The sequence below is a fragment of the Schistocerca gregaria genome, chromosome 5, assembly GCF_023897955.1.
Source record: "Schistocerca gregaria isolate iqSchGreg1 chromosome 5, iqSchGreg1.2, whole genome shotgun sequence".
Classification (NCBI taxonomy): Eukaryota; Metazoa; Arthropoda; class Insecta; order Orthoptera; family Acrididae; genus Schistocerca; species Schistocerca gregaria.
In genome coordinates, this window is record NC_064924.1 from 249079470 (window position 1) to 249100733 (window position 21264).

At 47.0% G+C, this 21264-nt stretch overlaps 1 protein-coding gene across 1 annotated transcript in view; it reads left to right on the top strand.

The window, feature by feature from the left end:
* LOC126272046 (thrombospondin type-1 domain-containing protein 4) overlaps positions 1–21264 on the top strand; it is a 2052781-nt gene that overhangs the window by 396518 nt on the left and 1634999 nt on the right. The window lies entirely within an intron of this gene.

Here is a 21264-nt window from a genome sequence, read left to right on the forward strand (position 1 = left end):
TTATTATTACTAAAAAAATGGTTCAAATGGCTCTGGGCACTATGGGACTCAACTGCTTAGGTCATCAGTCCCCTAGAACTTAGAACTACTTAAACCTAACTAACCTAAGGACATCACACACATCCATGCCCGTAGCAGTCGCACGGTTCCGGACTGCGCGCCTAGAATCGCGAGACCACCGCGGCCGGCTATTATTATTACTCTTGTTCCTTCTCGGATAGGACCAATTAGGCCTATGTGCCAATTGGAGTTCCTTATTCCTTGTTATTTTATTTTCTCTTCCAAATTTTCACTGTGTTTCGTCTTCCTGTCTACACTTCAGAATAGTTTTTTTCACTCTCATACCTTGCAATCTTTTCATGTGTTTATGTCAACTGCTTCTTCAGCTTTTCCACTATTTTTTTCTAATTTTTTTTTCATTTCAATGCTCATATATTTTGTTGAATTATGCCACAAATATTTTCAGATCTTTTTGGTTAATCTTCTGTCTTGCATTTGGTATAAATGTACAAGAGATAGCAGTCTCCCTTTTTCTCACTGCTTGTGATATGTTTTCTATATTTCTATAAATTTTATATTTGCTTAGTAATTTCCAATCTTCCATAGTTTTTGTTCGACCTAATATTTTCCTAAGATTCGGCTTCCTAGTATTTCTAATTTAAATAAAATGTACTTTAATACTAGACATTCGCTTGTATGCCGATATTCTGGCTTAGATTCTTCTGCGATTTCAAACTGATGTCAGAGATTGGGTTGTTGTAGAGAAATTTACAGTTTAGGAAGTAAAGAAAAAGTGTATAAAATCTCATGAAACAATCGTTCGTGACACTGTTGCATTGTAGCCAAGTCCCCCGTCACTATCTTGAACTCAAATAACTGATAAATTATCAGGCTACCTGTAACAACTACTGTGGAAAATTACATTCTTATTTTAGCAGAACCCATCATAGAAAATCTCAAGGAGGGTCAACTGACAACCCACCAAATAGTTTTAAAAATACTTAAGAGGAATGATTACAATGAAAAGGCACTCTGATTACGAAACGCCCTGCTAAACCCTCAGGACAGGACAGATAGAATAAATTGTGGAAAGCGGCCAAAATGAGGGTCTGCCAGTGACACTCGAACATTCAGCTTTATTATTTGATCAAACATTACAAGAGCCCAAAGAATTTATATAGCTTTAATCCTCGGAACTTAATTACCGGCTGAAAGCCACTTTAATTTAAAAACGGCTGAAGGCCAATAACTTAAAACGCAAACATAATCAGAAATTTAAAAGGCAAGCCTTATCTTAAAACAGTACGTTAGTTACACTGAAGTAAACAAGTTAAGTTCAAATCGGCTGAAGGCCGAAGTCTTAAAAATTCAAAAACTTTTTAAAAATGCCAAAGAGCTTGCGTGAAACAGTACTTTAAACTAGGCTGAAGGCCTTAAAACAACCCTAATTTTAAACACAAAACCGGATAGAAGCCATACAAGTACCAACAACAAGAACAAATTTTTTAAAAAGGCAATGCACACAAGGGCGCTCAGATGTTCGTGGGTAGGCCTATAATTCAAACACTAACGCTCACTTAGGTGAGACACACAGTTGGGCCAACCATTCACGTTCCGACGACAACCCAATCGACGGACAGTCAGCGGACCCATCGACAACATAACTTCCACTTCACCCGACCAGGGCTCAACAGGGAGTTCAACGGAACAACTTTGAAGATATTGGCGCTCACAACCAATCATACACGGAGCTGTCAAACTACAAACCGTGCTGGACAGCAACACCACGATGAGGAAACTATACTGCCTGAAATTTACGTCAACCCCCAGGGCAGGTAACCGGAACGTTAACGGCCACAAGGCAAAAGATTCCGCTGGTGCACTTCAATTCAAATAACCCAATACAACGAACCTCGACCGGAGAGTGGCTAGAGTTTTCCAACTTGAAAACCACGTTGTTGCGGGCGCGAACATCCCAACAACCGACAACGAACTCCTAACGATACAATGTGAACAGGCTTGACTTGCTGGTACGTTAAATCAAAACTCAACTTTCGTGTCCAGCGTCGGTGAGCCAAGGACCTCATAGGAATGGGAACAGCGTCACACTCTTCGAGACAGCAAAGAGACCGCCAACGGGTCCCTGCTAAACTACTTCCCGCCGAGAATTCCTCACACCTCCACGCCAGCCGAACGACAGGTGGCACACCGGCCAGCCGGAAACTATAAGCGCCAGGTCAAAGATAGTCCAAGGTGCCAATATCGATACACACCTCTGCTGCCACCCGCGGAAGGAGAGGATAACAGCATAAGCACGATAACCGTGGGAGACTAAACACAGAATCGGAATGAAGGTTTAATCCGGCGCATAGCATGAGCCAGCACGGCTCAGATTAAAATTAGACTAGAAAGTGTATGAAGATATTGAAAGGGTAATGCAGAATGTAAAGGGGGACGACAATCTAATAGTCATGGGCGACTGGAATGCAGTTGTAGGGGATGGAGTAAAAGGAAAGTTTACAGGAGAATATGGGCTTCGGACAAGGACTGAAAGAGGAGAGAGACGAATTGAGTTGTGTAACAAGTTTCAGCTAGTAATAGCGAATACCCTGTTCAAGAATCACAAGAGGAGGAGGTATACTTGGAAAAGGCCAGGAGATACGGGAAGATTTCAATTAGATTACATCATGGACAGAGATTCCGAAATCAGATATTGGATTGTAAGGCGTACCCAGGAGCAGATATAGACTCAGATCACAATATAGTAGTGATGAAGAGTAGGCTGAAGTTCAAGACATTAGTCAGGAAGAATCAATACGCTAAGAAGTGGGATATGGATGTTCTAAGGAATGACGAGCTACGTTAGATGTTCTCTAACGCTATAGATACAGGTTAGCACAGGAAAGGAATTCGTGGCGGGCCGCATCAAACCAGTCAGTAGACTGATGACCAAAAAAAAAAAAAAAATGTTCAAATGGTTCAAATGACTCTGAGCACTATGGGACTTAACACCTGAGGTCATCAGTCCCCTAGAACTTACACATCCATGCCCGAGGCAGGATTTGAACCTGCGACCGTAGCGGTAGCACGGCTCCAAACTGAAGCGCCTAGAACCGCTCGGCCACACCGGCCGGCCACTAAAATGTCTTGCAAATGATTAACTAAAATGATTACAGTGAAAGGCACTCTGATTAAGTTAGACTTCATTTTATTTAAGAGGAAGAACAACACCCACAGTTCAGCGCTCAACATTGACCACGGTAATCCTTTCTAAATATGACCAATTATAACAGGCAGTTCTGATTAATGTCTGTAACACAGACCACGCAACTTCCACGCATTTCACAAACAGTTGCGACTAACGTCTGTAATGGAACAAAGTTGCTCCTACATAGGTAGCAAACAGAGCAGCGACTTCCGGGAAGGAGAAACTGGTCTCAGCACTACGACTTTACAGAACAAGGAGCCGAAGCCACAGAAAGAGTCTCACCAAACTACCTGATGAATCGATAGCGAAGTGGCACTCAAAATCTCTAAACGCTCTACACAGTCCCATCGCCACCACAGCCAACCAAAAACACCGTCTTCGCGGGCTGAGGTCTGTGCACTGCAAAAGCCGTTTATTATCAGCTCCAGACAGTGGAGGTAAACCGGCCTCGCGCCCCGCAAGTGCTCTTTCCAGTTCGACCCGTCAATTCTGTCGACCTTCGTGCCGGCCAAACCTCCTTTCGTGGAGAACCACAAAAGATCGTGCCCCACTACCGCGATTGATCGATGCGTGCCGGCACAGCTCAAACTGTATCAATCAATGCCAGGCGCCAATAACTGCTTGCATAAGGGAGTAGAAGTGGACCAACGTGTTATTGACGTGTTCAGTTTGTGAAGCTCTTTCTCGTGAATATATCATTCAGTGTTTCTGAAATTGCAATCGTTTCTTTGTATGTACACGTGCATCACATCTACCGATTTCTACCCCATTTGGATAATTACTTCGTGGTGAGTCGTTATTGTTTTCTTTTAGTGTGTAAAATAGAGAAACGCAGTAAACCAAACAAAAATATGCAGAGTACAAACCCATCTTAATAGTCTGCATAGTGTTTTGCATGCGCTATCGTAACATGTGAGTCGAACCATATTACGAACAAGGATGATACTGAGCACGGTAGCAAAGGCCCCCTGCGGGTTCGGGGGTTAGAACAGGCCCGGGGAATTCCTGCCTGTCGTAAGAGGTGACTAAAAGGAGTCTCAAACTTTTCGGCCTTATATGATGGTCCCCTGTTGGGTTTGACCTCCATCTCTCAAAATTTTCCGAAGAGCGAGTCGATTGGGGAAGGGCGCCTTACTTGGTGCATTGTGTCCATCTTGCGATCAGACCTTTCGCCAGCTTATACACCGTTGAACTGCAGTCCTGTTCGCTCTCCATCTCTTGGGCATGACTCTTTTTCTGCGTGCAGATAACACCTTGCACTGTGCAGTGCCTCTTTCTGCACCGACGGCGACCATGGACCACATGTTACCTAACATCTAGCACGGTAGCCAGTCCGTTGTGGTGGGGCCGCCATGTACCCTGTTGGTTGTAGCCCCCTGACAACACAGGGATCGTTCTACTGATGCCTGCGCCGTTAACTCCCCACGTATGCCAAAGAGTAGATGCCTGTCCTCCTGGGGTATCGGGACTCCCGGCAACGGCCATCCTGCCAGGTGGCTCTTGCCGTAGCTGGGTGGCGCCCGTGGGGAGGGCCCTTGGTCGGAGTAGGTGGCATCAGGGCGGATGACCCGCAATGAAGCGTGGTACATCGTCTCTCGCTGGTGGCCAGCCGCCAGCAGTCTCTAAGCGTTCTCGGGCTCAGTTTAACGCTCAGAAATACGATCCTAAAACGTTCCCCTCCCTGGCCACACTGTGGGAGGAACGTAAGTCTCAGGATGGCAGTAGCAGTTATTCGCCCCGCTTCTTAGTTTGTACAAGGGTTGATGGGGAGTCTTTTCTCTCCACAAAGCCTCAGTTCTTCGTCGAGCATTTAGAGGACAAGTTTGGGGAGGTGGTGGGCTTGTCAAAAATATCGCTCTGGGTCAGTCCTGATACAAACGGCATCCTCTGCCCAGTCACGACGGTTACTCGCTTGTGACAAGTTGGGGGATGTTGCCGTTACGATCACACCCCATAAGAGTTTAAATATGGTCCAGGGAGTTACTTACCATAGGGATCTTCTTTTGCAGTCTGATGAAGAGCTGCGCACCAATTTAAAGTGCCGAGGTGTACATATCGTCCGGCGCGTTCACTGGGGTCCGAAGGAAAATCAGATTGCTACCGGTGCCTTCATCTTGGCCTTCAAAGGGGATACATTACCAGAAAAAGTCAAGGTGATGGTCTACCGATGTGACGTTAAGCCCTATATCCCTCCCCCGATGCGGTGCTTTAAGTGCTGGAAGTTCGGCCATATGTCTTCTCGCTGCACTTCCAGCCTCACATGTCGAGATTGCGGACGCACATCACATCCCAATACTCCATGTGCCCCGCCTCCCATCTGTGTCAACTGCGGGGAGCACCATTCACCTTGCTCGCCAGACTGCCGAACTTTCCAGAAAAAGCGTAAAATCATGGAATACAAGACCCTGGACCGACTAACCTATACTGAGGCCAAGAGGAAATACGACCGACTCCATCCTGTGACAAAATCTTCCTACGCTGCTGCTACAACACCTGTGCTAGCCCCGTCTGTTTCTCCAATTGTGGCCGGATCGACGAGTAGTACAACTCCTCCTGCCCCCTCGCCACTGGGGGGCTCTACCCACCGGGTTGCTCCTGCGCCACCTACCTCAGGAGCAACACCATCCCACCCATCGGGGACGTCCGTCCCCACTTCTAAGCCGGAGAAGTGTCCAACTTCTTCGGCTTCTCACGGTCGCAAGGGGTCCCTTGGGTCCCTCCCTTCCCAGGTTTCCGCCAGCGAGAAGCCTGACGACCGACAATGGCGTAAGTGCCCGCAATCAGCTGGTCGTAGGGCTTCACGATCCTCCTCCGTCCCGGAGACTGAATCGGTGAAGCCCTCCTAGCCGGTGAGACCCAAGGAACGACGTGAGAAACCCAAGAAGAGCTCTCAGCCCAAGGAACTCGCGGTGGCAGCCATCCCACCGCAACCTTCCAGCTCTGTGTCTGAGGATGCGGTGGAGATTCTGGCGTCTGCTGAGGACCTCGATCTCGCCGGTCCATCAGACGCCATGGAAAGCACTATCACAGGTGCTAAATCGGAGGCAGCAGGTGACTCAGCGGCGTAATCTCCCTTCCCAGTCCCGTCAAGCTTTTCTCAGCCATGGACAACACCATCCTCCAGTGGAACTGCAGCGGTTTCTTCCACCATCTACCTGAGCTCCGCCAACTTATCAGCCTTCACCCTTTCCTCGGCATTGCTCTGCAGGAAACTTGGTTTCCGGCAATGCGAACCCCCGCCCTCCGTGGCTATCGGGGTTATTATAAGAACCAGGCGGCTTATGAAAGAGTGTCTGGTGGCGTCTGCATTTATGTCCTGAACTCTCTTCACAGCGAGTCTGTACCTCTCCATACACCTTTAGAGGCGGTCTCTGTTCGGGTATGGACGCCACAGGCTGTTACCGTCTGCAGTCTTTACCTTCCACCGGATGGGTATGTCGCGCAGCATGTCCTGGCTGCTCTGATAGCCCAATTGCCTCCACCTTTCCTGTTACTGGGCGACTTTAACGCCCATAACCATCTGTGGGGCGGGTCAGTGGCAACAGGTCGAGGCGCCATCGTTGAGCATTTATTGGCGCAGCTCGATCTCTCGATCTTAAATGATGGTGCCTTCACACACTTCAGTGTGGCGCATGGCACATACTCCGCCATTGACCTTTCCATCTGTAGCCCTAGCCTCTTGCCGTCTGTCCAATGGAGAGTGCATGACGACCTGTGTGGTAGTGACCACTTTCCGATCTTTCTGTCACTGCCACAGCGTCAGTCTTCTGGGCGCCCTAGCAGATGTGCTTTGAATCAGGCTGACTGGGACTTGTTCTCCTCCACTGCCGCTATTGAGCCTCTCTCTAACGACGCCATTGATGCAGTGGTTCAATCGGTCACCACCGGCATCGTTACTTCCGCCGAATCTGCCATTCCCCGTTCTTCTGGGTCCCCTCGGCGGCGGACTGTGCCTTGGTGGTCGCCTGAGATCGCTGAAGCGATTAAAGCTCGCCGGCGGGCGCTCCAGCGTCACAAGCGACATCCCTCAATCGACCACCTTATCGCCTTCAAACGGCTGCGTGCGCGAGCCCGCTGCATTATCCGCCAACGCAAGCAGGAGTGCTGGGAGCGGTATGTGTCCACCATTGGCCTGCATGTCACACCATCGCAGGTCTGGGCCAAGATTCGCCGCCTCTATGGCTAATGGACCCCTGTCAGTGTCCCTGCGCTCTCACTGAATGGAGCAGTTTGTACTGACTGCCAACTACCCCTTGGGCTTCCGCTCCTTTAAGGAGCGGATAGAACGTCGGAGTCTTTCTTTTCGCACTCACCATCCTGAATTGTACAATGTTCCATTCAGTGAGTGGGAATTTCGAAGTGCCCTCGCCGCTTGTCCTGATACCGCTCCTGGGCCAGATAACATCCACTCTCAGATGCTGAAACACCTTTCAGTGGACTGCCAGCGACGCCTCCTCGATCTTTACAACCGCATTTGTGTCGAGGGTGAGTTTCCGTCGTAATGGCGGGAAAGTCTTGTTGTCCCCATTCTGAAACCGGGGAAGAACCCTTTGGAGGTGGACAGCTACCGTCCCATTAGCCTCACCAACGTTCTTTGCAAGTTGCTTGAACGGATGGTGAGCCGGCGCTTGAATTGGGTACTGGAGTCTCGGGGCCTTCTGGCTCCATCTCAGGGTGGGTTCCGTAAAGGCCGCTCCGCCGCAGACAATCTGGTGAGCCTGGAGTCGGCCATCAGTATTGCCCGCCGTCAGCATCTGGGCGCTGTCTTTTTCGACATGCGGAAGGCGTATGATACGACATGGCGTCATCACATCCTTTCTACGCTTCATGGATGGGGCCTTCGGGGCCCTCTGCCGATCTATATCCGCAATTTTCTGTCGTATCGTACCTTCCGCGTGCACGTCGCGGCCTCATATAGTTCCTCCCAAGTCCAGGACAACGGTGTGCCACAGGGTTCTGTTCTAAGTGTCTGTCTGTTTTTAATAGCCATTAACGGGCTCGCTGCGGCTGTGGGACATTCTGTCTCTGCTTCCCTGTATGCTGACGACTTCTGCCTTTACTACAGCTCTATCGGCATTGCAGCTGCTGAACGGCAGCTACAGGGCGCAATCCGCAAGGCGCAGTCTTGGGCTGTAGCGCATGGTTTTCAGTGTTCGGCAGCCAAGACCTGCGTTTTGCATTTCTGCCGACAACGCACTGTTCACCCGGAGCCGCGGCTTTATCTTGACGGCGAGCTTCTTTCAGTGGTGGAATCACATAGGTTTTTGGGGGTGGTTTTTGATGCCCGGTTGACTTGGCTGCCTCATATTCGGCAGCTTAAACAGGCGTGTTGGCGGCATCTAAATGCTCTGCGATGCCTGAGCCACACCAGGTGGGGCGCCGACCGATCTACTGTCCTACGGCTTTACCAGGCGTTGATCCAGTCCCGTCTGGACTATGGGAGTCTGGCTTATGGCTCAGCATCCCCATCTGCGTTGCGGCTGCTGGACCCAATCCTTCACAGCGGGATACGCCTTGCCACTGGTGCCTTCCGGACCAGCCCTGTGGACAGCATACTTGTGGAGGCAGGTGTCCCTCCACTGCGGTTACGACGCCAACAATTACTGGCTGCTTATTCTACCCATGTTTTTAGCTCGCCCGGGCATCCAAATTATCGTGTCCTGTTCCCGCAGTCAGTCGTCCGTCTGTCAGAACGTCGGCCCCGGTCGGGTTGTCCGATCGCCGTACGCGTCAAACAGCTTCTCTACGGGCTTGGGTGTTTCCCTGTACCACCTCCTTTCCGGGCCCCTCTGCATACACCCCCATGGTGTGTGCTTCGCCCTTGCCTTCGGCTCGACTTGGCACAGGGCCCGAAGGACTCAGTCCCTCCGGTGGCCTTCCGACGCCGCTTTTACTCCATCCTGACCACGTATCAGAGCTCTGGCGTTGTCTATACCTACGGTTCGATGGTTGCTGGTCGTGTCGGTTGTGCACTAACTCTAGGGGACCATTCCGAACAACGCTCCTTGCCAGATGGCTGCAGTGTTTACACTGCTGAGCTGGTCGCCATTTTTCGTGCCCTAGAGTATATCCGCTCCTGCTCAGGTGAGTCCTTCGTTTTCTGTAGCGATTCCCTGAGCGGTTTACGAGCTCTCGACCAGTGTTTCCCTCGTTCTCGTCTGGTGATGGCTATCCAGGAGTCCCTGCATACTCTTGCCCGTTGCGGCACATCTATGGTCTTCGTTTGGACCCCGGGCCATGTTGGGATACCCGGAAATGAAACTGTTGACCGCCTGGCGAAAGAGGCCACTAGTGCACCATCTCTGGAGATTGGCCTCCCAGCGACTGATTTGCGGGCACTATTACGGCGCAAAGTTTTCGATTTATGGGACACTGATGGGCGCAACCTGCCCGTGCCAAGCAAACTCCGCCGTATCAAGGAGACGACTACTGTGTGGCGGTCATCCATGCGAGCCAACCGCAGGGAATCAGTCGTCCTTTGTCGGCTCCGCATTGGCCACACGCGACTCACGCACAGTTATTTACTGTTTCATGAGGATCCCCCGCTTTGTCGTTGTGGGGCGTCCTTGACGGTGGTCCATATTCTGTTGGAGTGCGCCCTTTTAGCTGTGCTCAGGCAGACTTTTGCGCTGCCTGATACGCTCTGCGCTTTTATCTGACGACTGTTCCATAGCGGACATAGTTGTGCGTTTTATTCGTTCAGGGGAATTTTATCGCTTAATGTAAGTCTGTGTTTTTGTGTTGATTCTGGCCTATGGCCTACGATTTGTCTGATTTTCTTTTTCTCCGGTGGTTGGCTTTTCCCTTCTTGTTTGTATGGTCGGCCAACAACCGTCACACTGTGTGATTTTAGTTCGTCTTGTCTGGTCTTTGTCTACGTTTCTCTTGTTCTGTGTCGTCTGTCTTATCGTCTGTTCATCGTTCTTATTCTCTGTGGGTGTTTTCAGTATTTGGAAAAAGGGACCGATGACCGTAGCAGTCTGGTCCCTTTAACCCCCACGAACCAACCAACCAACGGTAGCAAAGGGGAAGGCAACATGGGCTAAATCCACTAAAAGGTAAAGATGTCGAATATTTTGGTAGTTTAACAAGTTATTTGGGCAACGGTCTTGCTGCAGTGGCTACACCTTTTCCCGTGAGATCACCAAAGTTAAGCGCTGTCGGGCGTGGTCGGCACTTGGATGGGTGACCATCCAGGCCGCCACGCGCTGCTGCCATTTCTCGGGATGCACTCAGCCTCGTGATGCCAATTGAGGAGCTACTTGGCCGAATAGTAGCGGCTTCGGTCAAGAATAGCATCATAACGACCGGGAGAGCGGTGTGCTGACCCCACGCCCCTCTTAACCGCATCCTCCACTGAGGATGACACGGCGGTCGGATGGTCCCGATGGGCCACTTGTGGCCTGTAGACGGAGTGGTTTACAGCATGTTGAGGTATTTTAATGCGATCCGCACCGGTTGCGGAAGCCCCACGATTTGTTGCAAGTCCACTGTCGGTACGAGGCAGCTCGTACATGGGGCGTTTGGCGACACACAGCGCCAGCAGGACGGGGCGCATGCTGGGCGGCTCTGCGCGGTCCCCCGTGTCTGGGCGGGGCACGTGCTGTCTGCGCTGGCGCAGCCTTGGCACGATTCGCTCCACTGGCCGCGCTCAGTCGCAGCTGGCGCCAGTCATTCCCGCCACGGCACACCGCGGTCGCGCAGATAACCTACCAGTCCTGCACTACTCCCTGAGGGCCAGCAAGGAAGCGCGAATGCGGCCGGCTCTTATCCCATCGGTGTGCGGACATTTGCCACGATTTTACCTGCTCCGAAGGGTTGGGTACCTTGTCTCCCCCTCCTCCTCCTCGTCGCGCAGTAAAGGTACTTACTGAGCCTTTCAGCTGGTTTACTTAACATAGGACCAGAATTTCTTTGGATTTTCCGCCACATTTCTAGAGAGAGTTTCGTTGTGGAAACTATTAAATGCATCTCGCATTGAAATCCGCAGCAAATTTCGAGCCTTAGTATAACTCCGCCAATCTTGGAGATTTTGCGTTCGTCTCAATTATACGTGCCTTTTTCGGAGCTCCGGCAGCAACTTTCTGTCGTGTTTTGTGTACCATGAGGGATCAGTTCCATCTCTTATTAATTTATTTGGTATGAATCTCTCGAGTGCTGTTGATACCACTATGGTCTTCGCTTACACAGTTTGGAAGGGTTGGAGACTGCCTCTTAGAAAGACGACAACCGAATTTTTAGCTGCTTTTATAAATAGATATATTTCACGTTTAGTTTTGGCGAGCCTCGCTACGACTGTGTGTTCACTAACCCCTGTATCTGTCGTGATGCTCACGATTATTTGTGGCTCAGAGGTCAAGTGTGTTTTCGTAACCATTTACAATTTGGATGGCCTCGTGAACTAATTGTTCAAAATCATTTTAAAAAAGCATTTAGAACAAATACAGAAGTTGTTTTCTATCTCCAATATAGTCTGAAAACGTATTTTTGTCAACATATGGAAGGCAGATTGAAGTCACTGCCAACTATAATTGTATGAGCAGGATACCTATTTGTGATGAGTTTTCAGCAACTGTTTCATCTGAGACCAGGGGTCGGTAAAAGGAAAAGCAGCACTCCGTCTTCAGGCCACAAGTGGTCCATCGGGGCCCTTCCGACCACCGTATCATCCTCAGTGGAGGATGCGGATAGGAGGGGCGTGGGGTCAGCACACCGCTCTCCCGGTCGTTATGATGGTTTTCTTTGTCCGGAGCCGGGTCGAGTAGCTCCTCAATTGGCATCACGAGGCTGAGTGCACCCCGAAAAATGGCAACAGCGCATGGCAGTTGGATGGTCACCCATCCAAGTGCGGACCACGCCCGACAGCGCTTAACTTCGGTGATCTCACGAGAACAGGTATATCCACTGCGGCAAGGCCGTTGCCAGTCGGTAAAAGGAGCTAGTTATTAATTTATTCCGGTTGTCAAAAATAATCTCTGCCCATACTAAGTCAGAGGAACTATCTGCTTCAATGTTGCTTGTGAGCTGAAACACACATTACATTATTTTTCCTTAAGTTGTGCTTCTTGTTTCTGTTGTAGTGCAGATCATTACAATTACGGCTTTTCCCACCAAAACCTAGGATGCTTTCTCTGTGACCCTGTAAATACCATAGCTAAACAATGTAGAACAACAACGTACGTTACAAGCATAGCATTCTGTGTTACTTCATTTCCTTATTTCTAACATTTTAAATTGTTCGTCGACTTTAGACGACATGTCAATCATAGATGTTCTTATCTCTATTTAGTGAACGTATTTTCAGTCATGTTTTGAACATTGTCCCGCTGCACTTTATTAACAAATGTTTCGCTGCAAGGGATATCTGATTTTAGAGGGTAAATTAATATGGAGTATGTCATTTATCTTTTCAGACACTCACATTCCCATTTTTTCTTTCCTCACTGTCTTTTGGGCATGCAGTTGTACTAATTAAAGTAGGCACAAATGCAGTGATCAAAAAGAAATTATTAGCGTACATTCACAGTCTCTTTCCATCGTTCCTTTCTTGTACAGAGAGATGGATCTGTATTTATACTTGGCAGAACTAATTACATACTGACATAATAGCAGGTATTGATTTCGTTTAACAAAAGTTATAAATATTTCGATTTCGGAAAGAAGCTCTGTATTTCGCCAAGATGTCGAAGAAGGTCCCTTACGTACTGGTTGTATCGCGTAAGATGTGGAGACGGCGGTTTGAAAGCGGACAGAAGTACGAGGAAGGGAGTCCCTTACCTGAGGGATCGCTACTCAAGCTACCTGGGGAAGGGGCAAATGTGGCAAATGTTCGGTGTGCCAAAAGTCTGGCGTGGAAAATGTCCGGCATTCATCCCATTTGCAGACCACCTTATTGTGGGACATTCTATGCCTCGTACAATATTCAATGAAATACCCCGTAGAGACTGGATTAAAGTATACAGAGAAACGGTAACGCTCGCAGTATCAAGAGAGCGGTCTATTCTTTATGTCCACTTTTAAAAATACTCTAATCTAAGAAGTTACTGTATGTTTCAAAATTTTGAAGAAAAAATTTGTTGTTATTAATGAATTCTTCTACCAGATTACGTATCTGTTTTAAAATTTCGGCTAAACTCAGTAAAAAAATTTAAGTCTCACAAGTTGAAATCACTTTCCCCAATGAATGTCGTTTTCAGTATTTTCAAGTTTAGGGCCTTACACATCGATATCACTTTGAAAAGTATGTTGAGAGTAAAAGTCAACAACATTGAACAAAATTAGCATTCTATAATTTTTTGTGGTAATCATAAAGTCGAAAGTTGAATGTGTGTTATTACCAGGAGAGTGCTCAAAGATATTTTTAGGTTATGGACCCTACTTACACATCAGTATCACCTGAAGAAGATATGTTGTTATTATTTATTTCAAGTTTATGCTACCAGTCACTTTTTATTTTATGCTTAATCTAACATAATGCAGCGTGTTTCGAACATGTTCTGTTCATATTCAGGCGTTTATACATACATAAATATAGAGAAATGTTACTTAAAAATAAAGTCTTAAACTAGATTAATCCTGAACTCTTGGTCCATTGTTTTTCTTACTGTAGCTGCTGTTGTGGCATTTAAGGGGAAGGAGGGGGGCAGTGTGTGGCTAGAAATCGAAATTAGTGATGTCTTCAGCTGGTTTTCTTCCTTGTGGTTGACTACGTATATCACAGCCTGTATAGGATGCAGACAGAGTTGCATCAGTTATGTGTTGCTAAAATTGTGTGAAAGACTTTTATATGACAGTTGATCACTTACAATTTCATCATATTGCTGCTTCACTTGCATCACTGGTGTAATGGCGGAGCTCTTGATTGATGCAAGTGAAGCAACAACATGATGAAATTGTAAGTGATCAACTGTCATACAAAATCCTTTCACACTATTTTCGTAACACATAACTGATGCAAATCTGTGTGCATCCTATACAGGCTGTGATGTACAAAGTCAACCACAAGGAAGGAAACCAGCAGAAGACGTCACTGATTTCGATTTCTAGCCACACACTGCCACCCTCCTTCCCCCCAAATGTCACACCAGCAGATAAAGTAAAAAAAAAAAAAAAAAAAAAAAAAACAATGGAGAAAGAGTTCTAGATTAATTTAGTTTAAGACTGCTCGAACAGTCCACGGGTGTACTGCCGGTCCATAGTGCCCAACCGGCAGGGTGGGCAGCCGTCCTATTCCCCTTCCCCCGCGAGGCGTTCTCTCCACGATCGCTGAGAGGCTGGCGTCGGCGTCGGCGTCTGTGGTGACGTCGGTGTGACTGCCTCGTCCGTCCTGGTCGCTCGTTCTTTTTCTTAGGACGGCCGCCCGCCCTCAGGAGCTCAGTTCGTCAGCGCACCTGACGATGGCGACATGTCTCATCGCCGAAATATTGTGCCCGTTGGACACTATGGACCAGCAGTACACCCGTGGACTGTTCGAGCAAGAAATACGCCGGGAGAAGTTGAAGAATCACATCACAGCTTAAGACTGTTTATTTTTAAGTAACATTTCTCTATATATATGCACGTGTGTATAAACGGCTGAAGATGAACAGAACATGTTCTAAACGCGTTGCATTATGTTAAATTAAGCATAAAATAAAAAGTGTCTAGTAGCGGAAACGTGAAATAAATAATTGTACCACACAGTCACGGTGCACAAACATAGCCATTATGGCTGAAAATAAATATGTTGTTATGTTTTTACTATGAATCAACAACAGTTAAGGAACTTTGTATATTTTTTATTTCTTTAAGCTGGGCACAATACACGTTTTCCAAGTAGGCCTTGGTAGTGTTGGCTGTTTCAATGCTTCAAGTGCTCCACATAGTCTCCTTCCATTTGAGAGCGGCGCAAAGAACGTTCATATAATCATGTGAAACTGTCATAAATGTTGTTCTCTGTGATTCTCTACAGGTTGTGCGTCGCATTGGCTTGAATGTCTGTTATGTCGTCAAAAAAAAAATCGTGACCCTTAATGTGAATTCCTGCATTTACTCGTTTTGTGGTAGTTTCGTATTGACACCACCGTCTTCCCGTGATGGTTTTTTATTTTTTTCGAGAAAAAAATTGTTTGCATTTTGCATTTCCGTCAAGCCGTGGCAGGTTTCGAAAAATCGTCGTTTTTGTTTCGTAATCGCAGAGTGCAGGACCACTTTGTAACTACTGTTCTCTTCTTGAAAACATTCTAGAGAATGTCTTGAACGATGTTACTTCGTTGCGATTTGTGACACAGCAACTTTGGCACAGGATGGTCGCATGTCCGATACCCAACACTTCTTGCTCACAACTAACAGGTGTAGTTAGTTCAAGCTGCCACCGAATTACTTTGATGGTGTGGCTTATGCGCCAGTAATAAAAGTTAATTAATAATCGAAAACCTGCTTATTAACTGTAGCCCCAGAAATAAGCTACGATTGATGTTTAATTACTCCTACCCTTTCCGTTGTTTCCATTACATTTATCATAGGCGCAGGATGGATAACGTGTAAGATAAATAAAAGGTCTGAACGGTTTTCCAACGAAAACACTTTACACTAAACAGCAGAACCGTACTAAACCATTTTGAATAATTTATCTATGGTGTTCATGTTACGTGCCGTGAAATGGCGAAGTATGCCTTGTACGTACAAGCTTAACAGTAAATCCCTTCTCAAGATGCAGTGTCAGATGGGTACTACCATTGCCAGTATGTTAGCGTCTAGGCGATTCACAGCCACGTGACCAGACTGTACATTGCCGGTAAGCACCTCGCACCTACAGTAATAGCGTCGCATCTTGCTTCCACAGCACGCTGTGCACGGGGTCTCACGTCTGGATCCTATAGATTGTCGCATCTTACGATCATCCGCTGCATAGCCGCTTGTCGGTACCGCCATACCGTCTGTGAAACGGCCGCTATTGAGGAATAAAAGGATCGAAAAATCTTAGTGTATTTTATGATGCGACCATCGAAATCAGAATTTATTTATTTCGCTATAGAGTTTTCACCTTACCCTCTACGATACCTATAGGAGGTCATAAAACCCCACGTACTGTGAATATAATCCTACGTTTACGACCATGCTCCAGTAAGACAAAATATAAATACTTTACAAGATGTCCCAGCAAGCGAAGCGTTAAATGTATCTCGAGCTGACAGAAAACGCTCATACGTTATACTCAGAAGAATCTTCGCTATAGAACTGATTCGAAAAAGAAATGAAAATGACAGGGTGAACAAAAGATTTTTTAAAATTTGAATTACATAATGCGAACGACTAGAAGACATTCTGCCTATTGTGTTAAATGTAACGTACTTTCAGTAAGATGTAGCACCTTCTTCCACTCCTGCTAGTCAACGTTTCAGCAATATTTTCCCCCTAATTGCCGGATCGGTGGTGGCAGTATCTTTCTCTGTACACCCATATTCCTAGACATCAAACTGTGGACAGAGCCAGATTTACCGACTGAGTTATCCATTTCCGATTCACAACTCCAACTCCACTCCTTCACTTCAATTAGTAACTCTGACCCACATTCGAAAGATGAAAGAAGCTCTAAAGGCCAGCTTCCGAATTTGCATTTAGGTCCGAAAGCCACTCTAAGTCTGACGGAAATTTTCCAAACATTCCCCCACACCATTGCAGTGTGAAAAATTCGTTCTGGAAATAAATAGTGAACGATTAACGCTGGAAACAGCACCTAAGGTTAAGACTGTACCACTTCCCCGCACTATCGTTTCTTCCAGTAGTGCTACTTCTGCATTGTTAAGTTTGACAGATAGGTGAGAAGTAATGACTGAGGTGATTCTGTGATTATATATCAGTCAGTAAGAGACGTGACCACGCAGTGCCAGGGTTTATGTTCGAGTCTCGTTCCGACATCCAGTTCCAAAACAGCGCTCCTACGTAGCAGAGCGAATGATTAACCATAAATTTCCCTTATGGAATTGGATGAAGACAGAAGTACACAGTAGAACAGTGGATACACGAGATGAACTGTTATACACGAAGAGTAATTTTTGTACATTAAAACACACAGGGGAAACAATTCTTGAGAAGTACGAAGTTGACGTAAATATTTTGAAATTTTCTTCTGAATTTTTTTAACGGGTTACGAACGGTTGAAATGTTTTTGTGGACTTCTGAAAATGTATTGAGAACAGTAACAGTAAATTCTGTTTCGCAAGCCTGCGGCCGGCCTTTCCGCCTGACTGTTGTATCCACCGGGGCATTAGCACGGGAAGGGATAGCGAGCCCTTTACCCCAGACGCCCTTTGCCTGCGGGAAATAGCCCTCGCACTATTGTGACAGCAGACTGAGGGAACCTGGAGCCGTCCTGGAGTGTTGGAACGAGAAAAAACTGCCGCTCCTGCCCAAGTTTGAAACAGGTGCTCTGGGGTCTCAACGTAGTGTCCTTCAAACTGCACCACTACGGTCCCGGAGAGTAATAATAATTTGACAAACTTTTAGAAGCTGTTAGCTCTAGATTCATTCAAAATGAAATAATTCTCATTGAACTTCTTTACTTCGTGCTGTCATGTGCCACAAATGGAGACTATGCTTCACACTAACAAGTGAAGTGACACAGCGATGAAAAAATCGGAATCTCATCGGGAAACGAGATTTAAATCTTCATCCCCCGAGTCATGTTTAGTTTTCCATGGTTTCCTTGAATCGCCTAGGTTTAACGTTAGGACGTTTCCTTTAAAGAGAATATGGCTGATCCCTGTTCCTAATCTTGTTCTTTCTGAGTTTACGTTTCAGTACTTTACCTTTGGTGGGACTTGCAATCACTATAATCAATTCATTTACACATCTGAAATGGAGTATCGTAATTAGTTTCCGGCAGCAGCGGAAATATATCATTTGTGTTAGACCTGTCGAGACGATTTCTTTAGCCGTTTGGATTGGCCTGACACAGGCGCAGCATTTCTGCTGCTGCCGGAAACGCGTTACTGCAAGGTAGTCCACTTTATAAATGAGCTACGCGCTGTTTTGTTTTGACTTGTTTAACGGCTTGTTACGGTTATTGTGGTACAAGGCTTTCAGTTTGTACCTGGACTGCAAACTTGTACCTACAGACGACAAAAAATTAATTACGTACCCAACCTTATTTCTTCGAAGTGATAATTAAAATCTTTTGGTTACACTGTGTGGCTGGTCCCGGCGGAGGTTCGAGGCCTCCCTCGGGTATGGGTGTGTGTGTTTGTCCATAGGATAATTTAGGTTAAGTAGTGTGTAAGCTCAGGGACTGCTGACCTTAGGAGTTAAGTCCCATAAGATTTCACACACATTTGAACATTTTAATTACACCTCGTGCATGGACCCTTTGTCCGATTGGCTAATTGTACTTAAGATAAATTTTCACGAGAAGACTGTTCGGAGAGTTACGTGGTCAGCACTGCAATTTTCCGGCCGTTAAATATATTGTAGCACTATTGGCACCTTCTCATTTGAGCAGTCGTCAACTGTCCTAACCTGGGGGAGAGATGTAGGTAAAAATTAAAAGAAAATAATTACAGGAGGTATCGTAAACCTGTAGTCAGCCGCACGCAGATCATTTATGTACCAAGGTGGCCCTTTGTTCAGATACAGAATAGCTATAGAAAGTTGTTAGACTACAGTCACATGTTGTCGGTGTTTTATGCCCTCGGGTAAAGGCAGTGTCCTTTTCACAGATTCTAGTCTTAACTTGGCGTAACAGGAGACAGCTTGATTCGTTCAGTAATCCATTTTCACTAGCAGACACAACCCCTAAAGATTTAGTTGTGTGTCGTTCTTTATTCCTAAATTCCGCTTCACTAACACTGAAAAAAGGTGGTTTTTGATAAACATTCACTTCATTCATTGCTCAGAATTCAGGGCGTTACATGGGCACCGTGCGCCAGCTGCATACCAGAGAGTGGAAGGGATGAGTCGTCCATAGACCGGCAGCTGCTGTCATCGCAGTGATGGATGCGCCGCTGCCAGAGCCGGCAGGTGGGCTTTGTGAAACGTGGGCCGGACAGCCGCCACGGGTCTGTGTGGCATGCTTCCACGTGCCGACGACAGGGTATGGGGACGCTGTGGATGGCTTCCGCTGGGCCACCTGTCACCCTCCTCCCCCAGCGTCACTGGCCACAGAAGCATGCTGCTCTCTGGAACACCAACAAGCACACATATAATTTTCAGTACATTCCAGAACACACCGTGTGGCCATATCAGATGTAAACGACTTACACTACGTGGAAAAAAAGTGAAGCATCCAGAAGACGTGGTCGGATGTCAATGTAGTTTCGTTCAGGGAAACGCCAACGGTGGGTATAGAAATGATTAGATATGCAATACTCTCTGACGGGTAGAACGACCAAAAGAGTGCATTAGTTTTGTTGGGGTTTAATGTTGTTACCAGGCCTGGTCGGGTATATGTAGGATGCAAAAGGCTCCAGACGTTGAGCGAACACTGTGAGCGACACGAAGATGCCACATAATTGTGTGACGAAGACATCAGAAATTGAGAGTTTGGCAGTGTTTGTGGGTCTTCACTTGGCCGGCTGGTCGAATCATGAAATATCAGGATTGGGGGGGGGGGGGGGGGGGACATTCGAAACTGGCAAAGGCCAGATTTTGGATTGCGTGGCAACGTGGGGACAGACATGTCATCCAGGCTCCAGTCGACTACGTCTTTCTATCAAGAGAGAGAATCGCCTTATTGCGCACCAAGCACAGTGTAACTCGTTCACATCTATGCCTGCCACTTGAGAGGAATTAGTAGACTTCCTGCAACGGGCTGTGTCATCCCGCTCCATTGATCAGAGGCTAGGAGCAACCTGACTAGAGAATTACAGTGCCACACTTAGACTGCCATCAACAGCACAATACATATTGCCGAATACAGAGTACTGTCCTAACTGGGAAGGATGTTCTGCTAATGAATGATGTAACATTGTGCTCAGCAATGAGCCACCATGGGACACTACCCTGGATGACCATCGTTGGCGAGTACTGAGGTCCCACCCCTCCAGTAAGCTGGAGAGGCGCAGCAGTGTTATGCTTGGCGTCATGTGTGGTAGTGATTGAGGGAACTCTGACAGCACAACATTATGTCACGAACGACATCCATCCACCTGAGTTACCTCTCACGCGACAGTATCGTGGTGCCATTTTTCAACATGACATTGCTCTTCCACACCTGTTACTTTTTTTGTCATCAGTCATCAGACTGGTTTGTTGTGGCCCGTGACGGAAAGTTCGCCCGTGCCCACCTCTTCACCTCAAAGTATCACTTGCAATCTGCGTCCTCAATTATTTCCTGGATGTATTCCAATCTCTGTCTTTGCCCCCTACAGCTTCCCCTAGTACCATGGAAGTCATTCCCTCATGTCGTAGCAGATGTCCTATCATCCTGTCCCTTCTCCTTTTCAGTGTTTCCGACACATACCTTTCGTTTCTGATTCTGTGCAGAACTTTCTCATTCCTTACCTTATCAGTCCACCTGATTTTCAACATTCCTCTGAGGCACCATATCATAAATACTTCGCGTCTCTTCTCTTCTGATTTTCCCACAGTCCACACAATACTGTGCTCTCTGGAATGTCTATGTGATATTGAGGTACTCCCGAGGCCAGTAAGATCTTCACATCTGTCCACAATACACTGTGCGTGGAGCCAGCTCGGACGTCAACTCTGTCCCAGTGGCAGCATCGAAGATATCAAGGATGACTTACAACAGTTGCTTCGATAGTGGGTGTAACGGCCTTATGGCATCTTTCCTGACCGAATCAGTCCAAGCATCCGGACAAGACAGCGCGCAATATCGTACTGATGTGTTGGCTCACATTGCAAATTTCTTTGTAAAATCGACTTGTTATCAGTGCAATAACATTATCTACCCTCTCAAACTTTTTCATTTCGTTTCGTTCTCCTCTTCAGGATACTTCTTTGTCAGACAGTGTATTAAACAACGTTTCTAATCATAACGAATTCTACTCCACTAATGTCATTTCCGGGTGCTGATTAGCTTACTGACTTCTGACCAGAAATCGTTAACTTCTTTCCAT